This window comes from Anas acuta, chromosome 10, assembly GCF_963932015.1.
Source record: "Anas acuta chromosome 10, bAnaAcu1.1, whole genome shotgun sequence".
Lineage (NCBI taxonomy): Eukaryota > Metazoa > Chordata > Aves > Anseriformes > Anatidae > Anas > Anas acuta.
This window is the reverse complement of record NC_088988.1, coordinates 19,479,944-19,498,516: the sequence shown is the minus strand read 5'-3', so window position 1 is coordinate 19,498,516 and position 18,573 is coordinate 19,479,944. Positions and strand designations below refer to the sequence as shown.

General features: G+C 37.0%; 1 long non-coding RNA gene across 13 annotated transcripts in view; it reads right to left on the bottom strand.

Annotated features, from left to right (window-relative positions):
- LOC137861858 (uncharacterized) overlaps positions 1–18,573 on the bottom strand; it is a 535,363-nt gene that overhangs the window by 147,893 nt on the left and 368,897 nt on the right. For 10 of the 13 annotated variants that reach the window (XR_011099892.1, XR_011099897.1, XR_011099895.1 and 7 more), the window contains one exon: positions 18,440–18,559. The exons of the other annotated variants lie outside the window; for them this stretch is intronic. This is a non-coding gene — a long non-coding RNA (uncharacterized lncRNA). The remainder of the gene's footprint in view (positions 1–18,439; positions 18,560–18,573) is intronic. 13 annotated transcript variants of the gene reach the window in all.

Genomic DNA, 18,573 nt, shown 5'->3' with positions numbered 1-18,573 from the left:
TTTCAAGAACTTTTTATTGTGTTATCAAAAACCACTAAAGGTGAGATTTGAAATTTGAATCCAAGTTGCCATATTTAATTACTAAATAAGTCTTGGACTAAATCCTCTGAGCTGATTTTAATAATTGAAGAATTTCCTCCTACAAATCCTTCCAGAGGAGAAAACTCATATTTAATATAACTGTATGGCTTTCTGATCTCTATAACATGGAAGAACAATTCATAATTGCAAAAAGTTATAACAACTCTGGAAAAAAATCTTTGTTTTATTTATTATTTGTATTTGTGACATTCCTTCATTGCTTATCTTGCTGCACAGTTGCCCTCCTACAGTCACATAGTTCCAGAGAGGCTTCACAGTTTTGAGTAGAGTTAGGCTTGAATTAAATCCCCAGATTTTACCACTCCCAGAGTCTGACTTTCATTACAGAGCTGAGTTTGGGGTTAAACCTCATTAACAACACCTGAGACTTTAAAGAAGCTGAAATTCTAAACTAGTGAATGACTTTCAGCTAAAGCTCAAGCCTAGTTTTTCAGCATGGTCAAGACAAGACTTACTTATTTGAGGGTATTTTGCTATAGCAGGACCAAGATATCATTGTTAAACTGGTTTTACGCTTTTTAAGCAAACACAAACTTTAGGTTAGATTTCTTCCAAGGTATGTAAAGCAGAAAAATACCTAGGTATTCTAAAAGTTAAGCTATGCTAAGCTAAAACAATCACTTCCATCTTCTGGTAAATGGGTCTCCCTCAAATACACTTAAATGCAACTGCTCAGACTGCTACTGTCAACTTAGTGCTTTTTAGATTAAAAAATGAAATATTCTGCTTTACTTCAAAATCCGTAGAAGTCAGTGAATGATAGTTAATTGCTCAGTCATGTAGTGTGTACAGCTGGAGAGCCAATAATGCCCGTTCCAGTTTCCCAAGCTTGTTTTAAGTATGTTCTCATGGGTCCTTCTCTAATTCCCTCCGCTCCATCCCTTCACCAGACATGCATCTCTCTGTCTCCTGAACCAATTTGTTCTATTTTTGTTAGCACTTTAGATTTAAGGTAATGATGAGACTTTTGTCTATGGTCTCTAGGCAGCTGAAAATCTGGGTCTGGATTCTTTCATCTGATTCATGCATGCTAATGTGCCTGCGCTGAGCCCCACTGTTTCCTGAGAGGGTCCTAATAAGAGGAAGTTGCTATACATATATATCCACTTGCAAAAAAAATCAGAAGCCATGTTTTCAGCGTATGAGTATTTTCAATGTTTAAGATGCACAAATGCCTCTTTCAACATCAAGATAACCTAAAGGAGCTTCTCATTTTACTAAAAACCAACCATTTCCATACATATGTTAAGTACTTCAAAGTGCTCATAGATTACTGGGTACAGTATAGTTTCATTCATTTATATCTCAAGACTATTTTTACATTAGAAGATCATCAAAAAAAGCACAGACATGCTAGGAATTTAATGCAGATACACAAAGGGTATTTTTAGTGCCCTTTAAGTGGCGTATTCTAGAAATCTAAAAGGTAAATAATCTAAAATGCTTCTCCAGGTACTTTTAAAAAATCTCACTATTCAAAAAATATTCCTCATTATGTAAATATTCACATTAGAAATAAGACTTGAGAATTCATATGCTTCAGGCTCTCTGACAACAAAATTTCCATTTCAATTAAAAAAACACTATGAAAAAAATCTACATTTTTTCCCCCTCCATAGCACTGCAGAGCTCTGGGCAGGACATCACTGCATACAGTTGAAAATTCATTTGTAAGCCTCATATTTTCTTTACAAAAACTGAAATGAGCTGATTTTTGCTACAGCCAGATGTCTGCTATGTGGTACAATGCACGTTAATCATGAGATGTTTTATTTGCATCTTACAATTCTCTTCCAGATTAATTTACTGAATAAAAGATTAGCTGGAAAGTCTATTAATAGTTTTGAGGTATCAGGTCAAAGCAAAAGAGGAGACCACTTGAATTTGGACATTACTATTATGCACTAGCAGTACCATACATAGGCTGAGAGAGAGGCACAATCAATGTTTCTAAACAAACTAGTGCTCAGGAAATCTTTCTCTCCTGAGGTATTGCACCCTTGCTGTAACTTTTTTGTCTCTTGTCCTTTTATTATAAATTTCTTAGCGGAGCCTGGTTCCACATTGTCTCTAGCCCTCCATTCCCCTTTCTGAGACTGGCAGAATTGTTTCCCTTCAAATGGTGCATTTTTAATTAAAAAGTTATTTTTCTTTTATAGCCAGTAGATAAAAAGCCTACTTTAAGAAAATCCTTTACAGACAGTTACTTGGGCAATGATACTGACAAACAAATAATTAAAAAGGTGGGCAGGACACAGGTGTTGAGGTATGGCTCAGTGACTGGGTCTATATTTATAGCAGATGCTCTCAGAAACTGCAAAAACTGACAAAGGCCAGAGAGCAGCAAAAAGGCCCAAAGGTAAAATAAACTGTTATGTAATGCTTTAAGCAGTCTACTGAAGTATTACATCATTAAATGGGAAAATTACAACAGAGCAGAAAAGTTAATTCTTTGTGAGAGATCCTGTCTCACTGTTGTTGCAATTGGCAATAAGAAGTTTTTCAGGGAGCAGCATATCAGTACTCCAGAAATACTCAGACAGTACAAACATACATCAGCACTTGCAACTTCACTATTATTTAAGGAATTACAAAGCAAAACCCTTTCAAGAATAGTGGTATCCAAAGAACAAAAACAAGGTAAAAATAGTGCAGGACTTATTTATGATGTTGTCATGGCTTAATTTTTTTTTTTTTCTAAAATAAATTACAAAAAGGAAACTCACCTCTCCCTTTCCAACAGCAGACTTGTCAGCCAGCAAACTCAGAGCTGAAGATCTTTATCCCAATGAGGCTAAATGACTAAATTGTGATTTAACTATAACCTAATTCAAAAGGAACTGCGCTTGTATAGCCTTTTCTATTGTTTATGCAAGCACAGGCCAGCTGAGAAAAAGCATTAGCTGCATATGATTCTGGATTCCTGATTATCCATACATACTACAACAAGCATCATAACTGCGCTCACCAAGTTAACATGCTAACTGTTCTTCTATCAAGCAAGTGCTACAGAGACAACAGAATTTGGAAGCATAGCAAAAGAACCAAGACCTTTAAGCCTCCTCCATAATTGGTAATCCAATTTGTTTTCTTAAACATTTGTGTAATAGCTGCACAGAAAGGCTATAACCAGTCTACTCTGTTGTTTTTGTGACTGTACAACTAAAAATTTTGTCCTTATGAGGAATTAAATTCCCATAATCTATTCCCATAATCTCTCATTTAACTCAGTCCCTAAACACTTTACAGATATATTCAGACATCAGGTATACTTTTCATGAAAATTCCCTCCTACACTCACATCAGACCAGCCTCTAAGATGAATATGCAAAGTATATTTTCCAGCTAAGCAAAGTTACATTTTACACAGTTCAATACAAATTATTTCAACAGCCACAAACAGCAGTTCCTCTAGAAGGAATGAAACAATTAGGAATTGCTACACTTAGTGGAAATACATAATAATTTATAATATCATGTCTTCATGAAATCAAACCTGTATACGCTGCTCTGCATCCAGGAAAACAAAATACTGCAGCATATATTGAAGATACATCCTAGAACACACTCCCTCTACTACCTCAAAGAGGGAGCTATGGGCTATATGTGGCTTAACAGTAAAAACTGAGTGAAATTTAATTATTCCCTTTGTCTGGATGACAAGAACAGCTGCAGGGGACAAGGACAGAGTAGCAGGCAGCAGGGTTGAGTAATCACTAGCTCTTTTGCAACCCACAGTGGTATCCAGACCTTATAACCCTCAGCTTGAGCCATTCCCTCATGCCCAGATCAAAAGTACAAGCTAATTCAGCACCAGGAAGTAACTGGTGATGCTACAGGAGGGGTCATATTCATGAAGCTTAATAAAAACCTGCATGGAAAGATTTATATAAGACTGCAGCGCAACTGCTCACAACAGGGAGGGAGCAGCAAAGATCTGACACCCTGTATATCAGCAGTGTGGAGCAACAGATGAGTCCTACAGAAACAGAGGGGAACCAGAAATTTTTACTTCTTTAGCATTTGGTTTATACTTTTTTCAAAGGGAAAAAATGACTACAAAAAGAGATGTGCAACTACTTTGCAATGTTAAAAGCTCTGCTGGTAAAGCAGAAGCTACAGATCGTATGGTTAGGAACATAACAGTTACTTTTAGGAACCCAAAGGCTTATGTTCATCATCAGTGAAACCTAGGGAGACAAATCAGTAGCATAAATGCAATAAGCATTTTGGGTCTTATTTGTCAGCCTAAGCCTTCATCTAAACCCTGAAAGCCTGGTGTCATTTTTGGCTGGAAGGAGTGCTTCCTCTAAGCTGCTAGAGAAACTAAGTACTCAGCTGCCTGAACATGCCTGCTTCTGCTTATCTTTTCCTTCTGAACTGCAGGGACTCCCTACAAGGTGGTATGAGTGCTGAGTGGTTATGGCTGGTACTGAAGGCTCACAGATCCAATACCACTTCACTGCTGAAGAATGACAAGATGTTTGTGCTATGGCCAGTTTTGCCTTTTATAAATTTCCTAGCAGTGAGAAGCAGACAGACATGGGGATTAGATAGCCAGGTGAAAATTATGAGATCTTGCGAGAATGTCACAAGTATGTGTGACAGACAGAGGCCCTTTCTGCAGTATTGACTATAAAATGGTCTGAAATCCTGCAGTGGAACAGTTTTGTAACAGGGTTACAAAACCAGTTACAGACAAGAGAAGCAACACGAAAAATCAGTCACCGCTTACCATAGTCATATTTGATTTCAGTAATTTTGGAACAACAGAGTTATTCTCTCTATTCAGGAAACGTATTTTGTAAAAGCTATTAACTATTAGCAATCCAGAACTGTGGACAAGACAAACAAGCTAACCAATAAAGGTATCCTCATAGCAGTTACACAGTGCAGATCATTCTTGCCACTGATGGCTTAGTTCTAAGCTAATTCTAACAACTGGGAACTGAGGAATAAGGTCATGGTCCAATACTACCATGCTAAGAAACCCCAAATGCTTTAATCCTCACACAACAAGGATGCAGTGGATGCTCAGCAAAAGCCTAGGGAGGCAACTATTGCTAACTTTTAACAGCTGGCAGTAGCTCAAGTCATCATGACCTGTACTTTATGAGTTATTGCTGGACAGCTCCCAGATGAGCTACGTTAATAAAGCTGTTGGCTAATTAAGCAACATCCTTTGCATCTTGTTCTCCCATGTCTCTGGGAAGATCAATGCAAACCAAGGGAACTCAAGAGGGAATCATTAAATGCATCTGTGAGCCATGCCAGTTCAACAAACAATTAGACACACGATGTGCCAATCAGTAAAACAAACCAACTTTATAGTTATGATACTATCAGCAAGGCTTTCCTCAAGTGTACTTCCAATTAATTATAAAACATTTCTACATGAACAGTGGCATCTCTATCTACTTTAAACACCATTAACAGTGTCAATAGACTAGTTTCTGTAAGTAAACAACATTGCTTTACTCTTGGTGGGGAAGTCTTACTCCACTGAAACTTTCATCTGTGCCATTCAGCAGTATATAGTTATATTGATATAGTTATCACCCCTGGAGGAAGTCAAAGGGAAATATGGATAAACATTAACCAGGACAATAAGGTTCCATAAGAATCAGCAATTAACACATTTTAATGAACACTAAAGACACACAAAGAAAAGGAAAAAAAAAAAAAGAAAAAAAAAAAGAAAAAAGTCAACATACAACACACCTCAATGATTTTAAGAAATCTGTTCAACTATTGAGTTCAAAAAACAAAATGAGAATTACCCATGCTATGAATGTCAAAACCTTTTACAAAGATTGATGTTGCCATTTTCCAGCTAAGCACGCTTAGCCATTGCCCAGATGGGTGCAAAGTTTGCACAGCACTGCATTTGCCGGGCTGGAGGCTGGCCCAAGCAGATACCGTATTGCTGAGCAAAAAAGGGACCCCACATGCTCCCTCCCTGTACAGCTGTCTCAGCCTGCAGACACGCTCACACTATCACTGTGTTCAGAGCAGAAAGACAGCTGCGTCATGAGACTCACAATGTTTTCTAGGTGGTTCACATCGAGAAACAGTCTTAGACTGTAAGCACAACTGGTGTGCTTCCATGACTAACATTCATCCAGCTCTGTGATGCACCAGGAGCAGATCTGTAATGTTCTCTAGCATAGGCATGGCCAGTGGGGCTCAGAAATGAGGGTGTGTATTTACAGAACCAGAGAATTTCAAGGTTGGAAGAGACCTCAGGATCATCAAGTCCAACCTCTGACCTAACACTAACAAGTCCTCCACTAAACCATATCACTAAGCTAAGCTAATTTCCTCATTTACAGGTGCCACTAGGAAAAGCTAATTACTAAATGCAATTTTATCCACAACAGTCCATCACATCTTATAAGCCTTTGTTTGTACCTGATAAATGCATCTTATAAAATAAAATATTCATGTTTAATACACGGTGAAGAAGGGCTTTTAGAAAAAGCATTAATAAGAATAGAAATGAAGTGGTACCACCTGTGAGTCTAGGTGAGTCTCGCATCTCCAAAACAATGCAAAAAGGACTTGTAAATGGGAGCCTATTCACATCACTGTACTGTGCTACTTTGGGATCAAATGGCCAGTAGCCAGAGGAGCAGTGCATGTAGCAGGACACTGGTCTTATAACATTTAGACACAAGTCTCGTGCTATAGATCCTGGAGAGTAAATACAGAAAATACATTTGTCCCATTTTGTAAAAGCACTGACACAGAATAAAACAAAATAAAAACAAACTCCTCCCACCACTCTAGACGGTCTAAAAATATTACAACATATGGACCAGGTGGAGTTCTTAGTCTGCATCAGCAAAGGCAAAACATTTGTTTTTACTTGCAAGCTTTCTACTTTTTTGTTTTTGTTTTTGTTTTCTGCACTGCCTTAAAGCTTTTCACTTGCTGACATAGATCATTTATCAAAATGTATTTGAAGAACAGAAGAGTAACGGTCAATCCAAGCAGTTTCAGTGGCTGGCTGTGGTTGTTTGGTTTGCAATGTTATTAACAGCTGTAACAATAATAATCTAATAATCCGCAGCCATGTACCTTAGCACCACCAAAAAGTAAATTCAAATCAATTTAAAGGACTTCGGATCATATGCAAACTCACTGGGTCTCAGCTCCTAAATTCGCTTCAGTCTTCCATTTAATCAGAAGTCAATTTACAGAGATGTTAGAGGAAGATACATTGGGATGATCTAACACCGATATTCCAGTATCAAATACCTATTTCAATCAATATTTCTTGGTAATAATAACAACAACAGAGGTATGAATCTCAAGTCCCTGTTTCATGTAAAAGGAGCTACCAACAATAAAAATGTCACGGCAGAGGGATTTCCCCCCCACACACTTGTTTATTTACTGTACTTGGAGTTCACTAAGAGTTTTCCTGTGAAATAAGTTTGTATCAGATTTATTTTGTGATTCGCTGAGTTTGTTTATCAATAACCCATGTATTTTCAGTGATTTCACATCGGGTACAACTTAACAACAAAAGAGAAAACCACCCTCAGCATAGCTGGGGGCTGGAATATTGGCTACCAAAGCAAAACAGAATACAGGTTCAACATCTGCATAACATTTTATTTTTATTTTTTAAATAACTAATATAGATTAGATCAAATAGTAGGAAGGAATGAGGTATATTCTTTCCAGGACAACCAACAGTATAGTCTTTGACTATCAGAGTTCCCTGATACAGTGTAAGGATTTAAAGTTGTGCTTTTCGCTTCCATCTGCCTGCTTCTAATCATGAGCCTAACACTTGGTCTGGGAGGACAACTAAACCTCCCTTTACCATGTGAAGTCTTTAAAGAACCAGCACCAATACATTTTAGATCTTAAGATTTCCATACTTCATGTTACCACAAGATAAGGAAATCTGTCCAGGCAGAAATTTCATTCAGGTGGCACCTACTTATTTTCTTCTCTCTAAGTGAGTCTTTCTTATGGTAGAAGTTACAACAAACTGAATGCAAGAACCACCAGTTTTAAAACGATGGTTCGTCTCACCAAACACCAATTTGGCAATAGCTGCCTTTCCATCCTTACATTTTAGGACACATGCTCACATATTAGAATTTGCCAAATGGAGCTCTTGTCCCTTCTAGAGAATTGTATCGTTTTGTTCTGCAGACAAAGGATTATAAAACATGCTGTATTGAAACAAGAATAACGATACTGATAGAAGTCACTTATGCACTGAGATAATCCTACAATAGGATCTGTACCTGGAGCTATAAGCATAGTTATTTCAGGGGAAAACAAAACAAAACACACACACACACACACACACACACACAGGTAAAATGGCTAAGCTGAAGCACAGTGAGTATTGTTGATACTATTTACCTTAGCAAACACAGGATTCAAAACCAAAAATTGAGATACACATGCAACAGTGAACACAGAAAGAAGAATATATCATATAACACAGCTACACTCTTTTTTTTATTTTTATTTTTTTTATTTTGTCACTAAATATAATTACTTAGCAACTGATTCCTTGCTTCATACTTTCCTGCCCTGTTTTTCTTATCTTCCAAAACATCCAAAGATATCACTAAGAACAAAGTAAGCTTTATTGAAAGGTTAGAGCAGAAATAGAAACTTGGTGCATGTTACTTACAACTAGAACAAAGAGGTGTGAGGAAGTGGCAGCTCCTTATACTGTATCACTGCTCAAATCAATTATAAAACATATATAGGGAAGCCAAGATCTAAACAACAAGTTTTTGTTGTAAAAGCTACATTTAAGAAGGTGTGCACTGAAGGAAGAGAAACAGCAGGTTGGAAATGAAGACTGCCTGAAATTAATGGAAAACTTACTCAGGCCTGACACATCAGGAAAATTGTTCAAGAACACTTCACGCACGTGGAAACAGTCTCAAATCTCCTCCAAGGTCAGCAGGATTTGGGCTGAACTGTAAGGAAAGGCAACATCTGAAGCTCCCAGTAGCTACATGTTCTCAGGTACCCTAATGAGCAATTTTTAGACTTATTATTTAATATGAAAGGAGTCTGCTTTTTATTCCCCCTGCCTCCAGCAGATGAGTAACTGCTATTCACTACTTTCAGAGAAAAGTAATTTTGAGGTGTACAGGATGTTTTAATTAGGCCAACACTGTTTAATGCTTTGTATTAGCTATTGATTTATTAGTTCCAGTTGAGGATGTAAACTTATTATTAATTTCTACTAAGCCAAATAGCCAAAGGATGAAACGTATATTGCAAGCTGATGATTTTCTAGAAAAGGCAACTAGAGAGGAAAGCTTCCATTTTACAGTTTTCCAGGTGAAATAGCTAAACAACTGCAGCCTCAATTCAGCAAGAAACTTCAATGCCAGATTAGTCCTACTGAGCAATGTGATTACTGCCAGTCAAGGAAGGTGCTTATGCACATGCTTTTGCACATCAAGTTGCGTGGTAGCTTGTAAACAGAATTCATCATCAGTGGCAGCTACTCCCTATGTTAAAACACTCACAGTTTTTTATTCCAAATCATTATGCATAAGATAGTGTGAATAACGATATTTCAAATCAGACCCTCCTCTTTGGCATTTAGTAGACTCAGAGATGCCAGACACCCTTTCTGTTGACCTCTTTAGAACAGAGCATTATGATCAAATGTGTTGGAGAGTGCCCTACCGCAGAGGTGCAGACGGTGCTTGAGATTCCCTCTCCACCAAAGGGCAAGGTTACATGAGGGGTTTTATGCAGTGATGGAGACTTTCCACATTTGGGCTATCACACACAAAGAGGATGGGTGCTAGTGGCTTTTCTTCCTCACTGTACCTCACCATGCCCTAACTTTCTTTACAGCTGAAGCTTTATGAAAATTTATGAGTAGTTGCCAAAGAACACACTCTTCAGAGGGAGAGCAAATACATTATGTTTTAAAGAAAAATGTGCCCAAGTCTCATTATTACTCAGCAGTCATATACTGAATGCTTACTAGCATATTTATAAAACTTACTAAACTCAGCAGGTTTGCCTACTAGTCCTCACAGGCTTGCTTCCAGCTTCTGGGTGAGATTTCAGAAATAGCTTTTATGTGTTTGGAAATTTCAACCACCCTTCATTGCAAATGTCAGTTCTAGGAAGAAGACAGAGTCCAGAGAACTGCGGATATTTGCTCGTGTAACAGGCAACAGATGATCTTTTTGTATTCCAGAGACTCACAGGCAAAGTTGATATAACAGGATTTTCACCCATTAGCAGTTCCCCATTGCATTCCTACTCTAACAGCTCCTGTTTTCTCATTCATTTCTTTGGCAGCATCATGCTTCCAGTTCCTATGCACAACTCTTATATATAATCCCATCACATAACACTCATCCTACAGCCATGAATCTGACTTCTGACCTATAGCAGTCTGGAGAAAGGACGTGAAAGGCATCACAAAACAGCTTCCCCTTATTTTTAGTTTTAATATGAAATCTCATTTGGAAACTCCAACATGTTATCTGTCATAAAATTAGAAGTATCCATCCATTGATCCAGGTAAAATAAAAGTGGGGGAGATAATATGAACAGAAAGGAATCCTAAGCAATGCTACTCAACAGAGAGGTAAAATGAAACAAACGGCCAAACCACTTGAAACAGCAACAGTTTACCCATGCAAAGCATACACCACCACCACCAACTACTTGGAGCTATATTAAGAAAGAGCCCATTTTTCAGATTTATGCAAAATGGATATGGGAGCAATGCTTAGAATTAGAATAAGCCTTATAATTTATTGTTTTGAATCTTATGTATTTATCAGATTTACTTTCAAGGCAAGGTCTGTAGCTATTTGCACTTAGGACTTGTTCCACTCCCCGATTTGTACAAAGATAAGTAATAAGACTAAACCATAATTATCCATTATTTCACCCAGTTCAGCTAAACAGAGCAGCAGCAACAAAGCAACAAAGCTAAGTAAATGAAAGCTCTGCCACATCAGTATCTTAGTCTAACTGGTGAATCAATGTATATGTTTATAAACATGTTTTGCTTGCTTACTAAATACATTTTGAGATTTCTGCCTCATTTTTTGATGGCTATACATCAAGCTTGGCTGAATGAGTCTGTATTTATGAATGTGGGGAAGGATTGATAATGAGGACAAAAAAGAGAGGAAGAAAGACCATCTCTATAAAGCCACCCTCAATTGTAGGGCAATCTGCCCAGCATAGGTATTTTTAAACCCTAAGTGCTGAAAATACTGTAATTTCAACCTTGATGGCAGACTGTTTGTTCTAAACTCTTTGCTGAAATAGAGAGTACTCCTCATGTGAAGTCCTTGCTTCTGAAGCACACTTTGAGAAAGCAGAACTCCACCAACATAGATGAAATTCCTGCATCACACCACTCAGCTGCGCAGTTCAGTTGCCCATACCCTAAGTCACTGCTGTCATATATTCAACCAATGCCTGGTTAATAATTCAGAAGTACAAAACTATAATGCATCACTTTCAGAATTTTGCATATACATCTCTTCTAATTTAGAACTTTTTTCAACAGCAGACCTCTGAACTGTTCAGAAATTCTTTTTGATGGCCACCTGTTGCACTGTTTTGTTTAATTTTCCTTTGATTAAGACAAAAATTAGCTGTGGCTGGAAAGAATAAATTAAGAAAAATAATCTCCTATTTCTTATCAGTAAAAAATAGCAGAATTTTCTTTAAATGCTCTTAGCCTTGTATTGAATAATTATACTCATCATAAATTAGTATTTTTTAAACAGTGACATAAAGTTTCCAAAGCGCTACATATAATTTTTCCACACATCACATGCAGGAGTTAGGTGAGCAAACAAAAAAGCAATCAACTTTGAAGCCTTCCTTTAATGTTTGTCAAATCAAACATTAAAAAATAGCATAGAGAGAAAAGAGCTGTTTTCCCAAACAATGTGTTATAAATACTGCCCTTGTTCAGTCCCAAATTTAAAACAATGCCAAGGTTCCTGACTGAAGAGTGATTGGGAATTCCAAAGGCTCAGCTGCCAAAACGGAAAGAATGTGTGGGGTAACACATTTAATCAGCATCATAAGACCAATGTGTCGTCTAGCTAAAAAAAGTACAAGCATCAATTTGCAATTCAGCCTCCCCAGCTGGTGAAAAGAAACAAGAATGTCCAGGAGATGATATTTGTACCATGGTAGATTGGTTTGGGTGCCTTAAAAAAAAAAAAAAAAAAGATATAGAGAGAAACCAAACATAGCAAAAAAATAGGGCATTGCATCTGTTTTTTTTTTTTTTTTTTTTTTTTTTTTTAACCATACTTTCAGTCAGCCTCTATCAGTAATTCTTTCTTTTACTTCCTTTTTGGCAGCTTAAATGAAAACAGGAGCAAGCATTGATCCCCTTTCTTCCCCCCCGCCAAGAAAAAAAAAAAAGGGTCAAATACTGCTCCACAGAATATCAGTGGACAAAATACATAAAGCTGCATCAGACCAGAGGTCAAGAAACAGTGTCATTACACAAGAAACATACAGAAATCAATTTGGAAAAAATTAACTTTGGAAACCTCAGGGGCAGGAGAGAATCGAGCTATGAATGCCTCAAATTCAGCACATTAAATGACTTTGAGACAAAGATTTAATCTGAATGTTCAGCAAATAGGGAAGATACAAATTACTATTGCTGTTTCAAATACTAATGTCATCTGTCTATCAAAACATTACAAGTTCCAAAGTTTTGTTACAATATTTTATTACTTCTAAGTGGTAAGAACAATGAAAACACAAGAGCTCCTGAACCTACAAATAAACCAGCTAATTAACTGCAGAACTATAACCACTGAGCTACCCACAGAGTATTGATGGACAAGCATAGCTTTAGGCATGAATTATAACTCACAAATCCTCTTAGACAAATTCCTCTACAAGCTAGGGAGCTCTGTGGCATGATGTGAACACCAAATTTGGAGTTCTCATAAACTGTCTCATAAAAGGTAAGACTAGTTTCTGACATGTTTCAAGATATGTACATCAGCTTTAAAATACAGATTAGCCTAATTTTTCTCCCATATTCTCAATTTTGTTGCATTGTAAAACACCAGCAGTTTCTGAGGAGTTTCTTCATTTACATGCGCACATACACAAAACCATACACTGCATATTTAGTATATTTTCTTTAATGTGCTCCCTGGGAATGCATGCCAAAACTTTGGCATTACTCTACTGACTGACCAGTGAAGCATCCTGCCAAAATCCTGAGAAGTGACACTTTGACACTTCCTTCAAATTTTGCAAATGTTATTTAAAGTTAAATGTACACTGGGTGCGGATGTGTGAATTCCTGAAAACAGAGAAATTAGCCCTTCCATAAAGGAGGAAGCATTTTGTTAAATCAGTATGGTGGGCTCTCAAAGAGCAAGGTGGACTCTTAGGGATTACTTAATTTTGGAGACATTTCTGACTAGTTTTTCCTGTTGCTTCTAGTACACTTAAAAGACTAGGAAATTGTCTTGAAATGCCCCCTCATCTACTAGCAGCAATATTTTTCTTCCTATTCTAAATAATATCTATTGCTTAAAAAGCATGTTCAAACATAATCTGAAAATCCATATAAACATGACAAACATACTATCTCATTTCTAACAGGGAAGGAAAAGTTTAAAACAAACGATCTTTTAGAGCAAGAGCAAGAAGAGTTCCAGAATCCATCAGAAACTTTATACCCTCTGTAACTTCAGCAGAAGTGGACAGAAAACAGACAGGCTATCAGTTCTCAATAATATTTACCCAATTTAACATTTTACAGACAAAAACCAAATCTTCTATTGCCCTGAAAAGTCTTGAGTGCTTTGATAAATAGTTCAGTTAAAAACATGGAAATTGTTAAGAAGTGATAATTTATTAGTGAAATCCTTATATATATATATATATGTGTGTGTATATATGTACAATTTTAATCCCATTGATGTAGCTGACCTTCAAAAATAAAACATGGTGCTTTAGAGTGTCCATTCCAGTTTTTATAATGAGCATAGACCTTCCTTCTTCTGACTTCATAATTCAATTTGATAATTTTATACCTTTTATAAGACTACAAAATGCTCATCCCACAAGAGAATCCAAGGGGTATCCATCTCTACAGTTTGGAACTCAAACACAACTTCTACAAAAAGTATTTTGCCCATTTTTTGCTCAGAAAACACATACTGTCTTCAAAGAGGACTCCACATAGTTCTCTGACACAAAGCCAAGAGGTTTCTTCAAAAAGGCAGGCAGACTTCAATAGTCAGAGAAGTGGTACAGTCCCACCTTGTACACTTCATTACAGATCAGAACACCAGGAATTGCAAAGTTTCCCAGTCTTACATCATTGGACATCATTTACTACTTGTCATTTATTCTGAAAAATAGGTAGAACTGACTCAAGGGCCAAAATGCAGCAAGTGCTGAAACATTATCCCGAATATAGTTATGTGCGGCTGTGTAAATAGTCTGGACATAAATAGAACTCATCTTCAGATAAAAAAAATACCTTCTCTAACATAATTGCAGACCTGTCTACACTAGTGTGTACAATCCCATCACTATGGCAAAGAACAGGAACTGTTTTAGAAAACATATATATATGATAACAGAAGTGTGCATTGGGAGTCAGATGAAAAGCAAAATGAATCCTTTAACCACTCATCCAAGGACCAAAAAAATAAAATAAGTACATAAACTTGATTGTTGCCATAGAGATTGCGTGGAGGCTTTCAAATCTCTTCTAGCACCATGTTTGCTCAGTGATCTGTCCCCAGATATAGATTATTCCCTTTATTAGTACAGTGCTTTCCACATCTTGCCTGTCAGCTCAGTAAGATGTCACAGGTAAAAATCTCTTCTGATAGCAACAAGATATTTCTCAAGAGCTGTTTGATTAGAGAACAAACATTAAGAACAACTAAACAACAGCATTTTTTACTTTTTAATCTGGATTTTGTTTTTAATTGTTTCAGAAGTTAATAGCTCATCCTAGAACATGGCAATCATATTATCAGTGGCAGGCAATAACATATTTACTAGAAAGTTAGATCACAGTGTCCAGAGGTGCTGAAAAACTCATATTAGCAACCCCAGTCAGACAGATTTCCTTCGCTGCACCATTTGCTAATGTTGGGATGAAACATCCCTCTGAAATTCACGCACCTAAATATTCATCTACTGAGTCCAGCAACCCCCCTCCAATTGCCCATTAGTTTTTCAAATGAAAAGTTTAAATGATATTTTGATTTCCACCTGATTCCACCTTTTGAAAAGCCTGGAGAGCAACCAAATGGAAAATTTTTGTTGTTGTTTACTTCTGCAGAAGGCAAGGCACAGCCTCCAGAAGTGCTGGCTGCTTTCCCTTCATATTCCCTGTACTGAAGAGTAAGAACACATAAGAAGATTTTAACCTTGTCTGAGCATACCAACGTTTAACCCATTTTGGGATATTTTTACTATCCAAGAAGGAATGAACTTAGGGGAAGCTGCATATTTCCCTGCCCCACTACAGATGAGAAAGCTTAGGTATTCTGTCTCCATATGTTTGGTGGTATAAAACATGAAAGTTCAATGGAGGAAACAATTCATGCCAAAACATGCATAATATGTTACCAATGGGGAAGAAACAGATTTATTATTTTTCACTACTGCACAGAGTTGTTAATTAGGTTAGTACAGGAGGTGACATCTGGTCTAATAATGACACATCTCCAAAGAAGTGGAAAAAAAAATTCTTAATTAAGATGAAGAATCAGATTACAGACCAGATAATAAAGATAATAAAGAAAATAAAAATGTTTGGGAAGAAAGAAGATTTAAAAGTCATTGAGGAACTCAAAAAGGGACTGACCCTAAGCCAGTGTGTGCTACCAGAGAGCTACAAGAGGCCCCTCTGCAATAAAATCAACTGTCTTACCCGTGAACACTAAAATCAGGAGTAGGTCCAAACTGGGAAGGGTCTGTAACAACTATTAGACAGTAGTTACTATTTTACCTTTCCTTGCACACAGAAGATACAGTGTTCTGGCTCTTTGGAAGCTATCACAGCATACAACTCGCTGCTGTCACTGCTATTAAACCCCTTCATGTGCAGGGGAAAATAATTTACAAGCTAATGACTGTACCAGTATTATCTTTGCCAGGACACTGGCTCTTGCCAGCATGAGCAGACAGATCATCACCAGACCTCTGTACCTTACCTCAGTCAGAATTTGCTCTGAATCCTATACTCACTCTGCACTGTCCAACTCCATGAAAAGAGACCCTAGATGTCAGTGCAGCTTCTCAGTGGATTACTCTCCTTTGCCCTGCACCTCACTGTAGGGACCCTTCTGTAGCACTGCACTCAGAGAGGCTCTGAGGCTGGCCTTCTGATGCTACCATAAGGTACCAAGTTACCATAGGCAACTGTATAGCACTGCTACAGACATTAAATCATTTTATGTGCAAGGAGGGGACAGGCCAGAGCATGAACATCTGAAGCAAAAGGTCTTAAGTAAACCCCAATTCTAACACAAGTGCTTAATCCCATGATCAAAGGATTAATTGTCTCAGTTTACAGCACATGGTTTAACTAGAACACCGTCTGTCTGAAGTTTTTCTGATTACTAGAAGAGCCTAGAAGTAGATTAAAACATATGCTACTACAACGTTAGAACAATAAAGCAGCCAGACTTATTCAGAAAATTATGAAACAATTTACATCATCTTTTTCTATTCAAGTCACACATTTTAAGACTGATCTCCTTTATGAAACCCACAGAGCTTCTGTTGCAGTGTTAGGGGAGTAGCATCAATACCCTAACCTGGTAGCTGACTGTACTGAGAGATTACTCAGAAGGATCTCTGTGAAGAGCTGCCTGGAAGCAAATGATTAGGTGGAATCTCTCTTCCTAAAAAGTTAATTTTAAAAAGTGTTCTATTACAGATGTCAAAGCACACTATGTCTTGCAAATCTTAATTCCAGAGGATTTGTAAGACAGTATGCTTTGACATAAATTAGTATTATGTATATATGCATAGTATGCTTTGATATAGTATTTGCACTCCAGAAGACAAAATATACACACAAGGCTCAGTTAATAGACTGAACTTCACTCCATAACTTTCCTCAGTTGGGAAGTACTATTACTAGATATAGAATGATCTAATTAAAGATGGAACAAGTGTATAAAGATGGAACATGTACATATCCTACTGCTCTTTTTCCTATGGTGTACTTGTACCTTATTAACATTTATGTTACTCCTATTATGTACACACAATAGATGAAGAAGAGTAGAATTTTTCATCATGGTAAGTATTTTTCAGATCTGTGACAATTTATGAAAATGAAGGAAAATGGACCTGATCAGTTTGCAAGCTACAATTAAAATATTTAAAATTATTTTACAAACAAGAGCCTATATTGTATTCAAACATTAATATGTACATGTGCTCTTTAAATTGATATATGCAGCCAGGCTGTGGTAATCACTTAATGACACAAGATTTCTGTATTCCATAAATTGCTGTGAAATGTTCTACATGAAAGAACAACATGTCTAATTTTACTCTGAGGATGAATTGTCATGCAGAAATGTCCATTAGATTTAACCATTACTAAAAAAAAACACAGGGTAATAAATCATCATTTTGCATCAAATGAAGAAGCAGCACCTTTCTCTGTTTGGTTGTTCAGTCATAATTATGATAAATGGACATTCCAGGACAGGTGAATTTTAACAGGCATGCCATACGCTTAGATTAATTAGATTTTGTTTTCTAAAAACGTTCTCTTATTCTGTGAATGAGAGAATAAAGTAACACTGAATATACAAGCATTCATTGTTGCATTAAGAAGCTTTTTGTTCTAATAAGAAGTTCTACTGAAATTGATACAACTTTACAGAAGTGCTGGTAGGAGAACATGAAGGAAGATGCGGTAGCTATTCTGAATTGCTCAGTCAAGTTTGGACATTTCTGCCCATGAAACCCCACACATGAAAAACTGGACACAAAGCATGCAGAGAACACAAATGGATCTAATGCTTCTGAGTAGTCTAATTTATATGTAAGGATTATCCCACGGACTAAGATTTCCAAATATCAGTCAGTTTTCTGGTTCTGATCATTCAAATTTTCCTTATAGAAAAAGAGGACCTACCTAGAGAAACCTGTGTTTCAGCTAGTCCAGCTTACACGTAGGGGTCTGTCTCCACACATGCTATGCTATGAAACATAAGTGAACTACAAAAAATCCCCAGCAACAACGTACAGAATGTCATCGGCACCGTACAACTGCAGCAGCTAAGAAAGTATAAGTACTTTCAGAATACAATTATCCTACCTTCCAACAGGAGCTTTCTGATACTGACATCAGCTGCTGATAATAGATGATACCTGATCCTTGATAGAAACCATGGATTCAAATTTGGTAGGCTATCATGCTTTTATACGTGTATAGGTCCTGTCATAGGAACA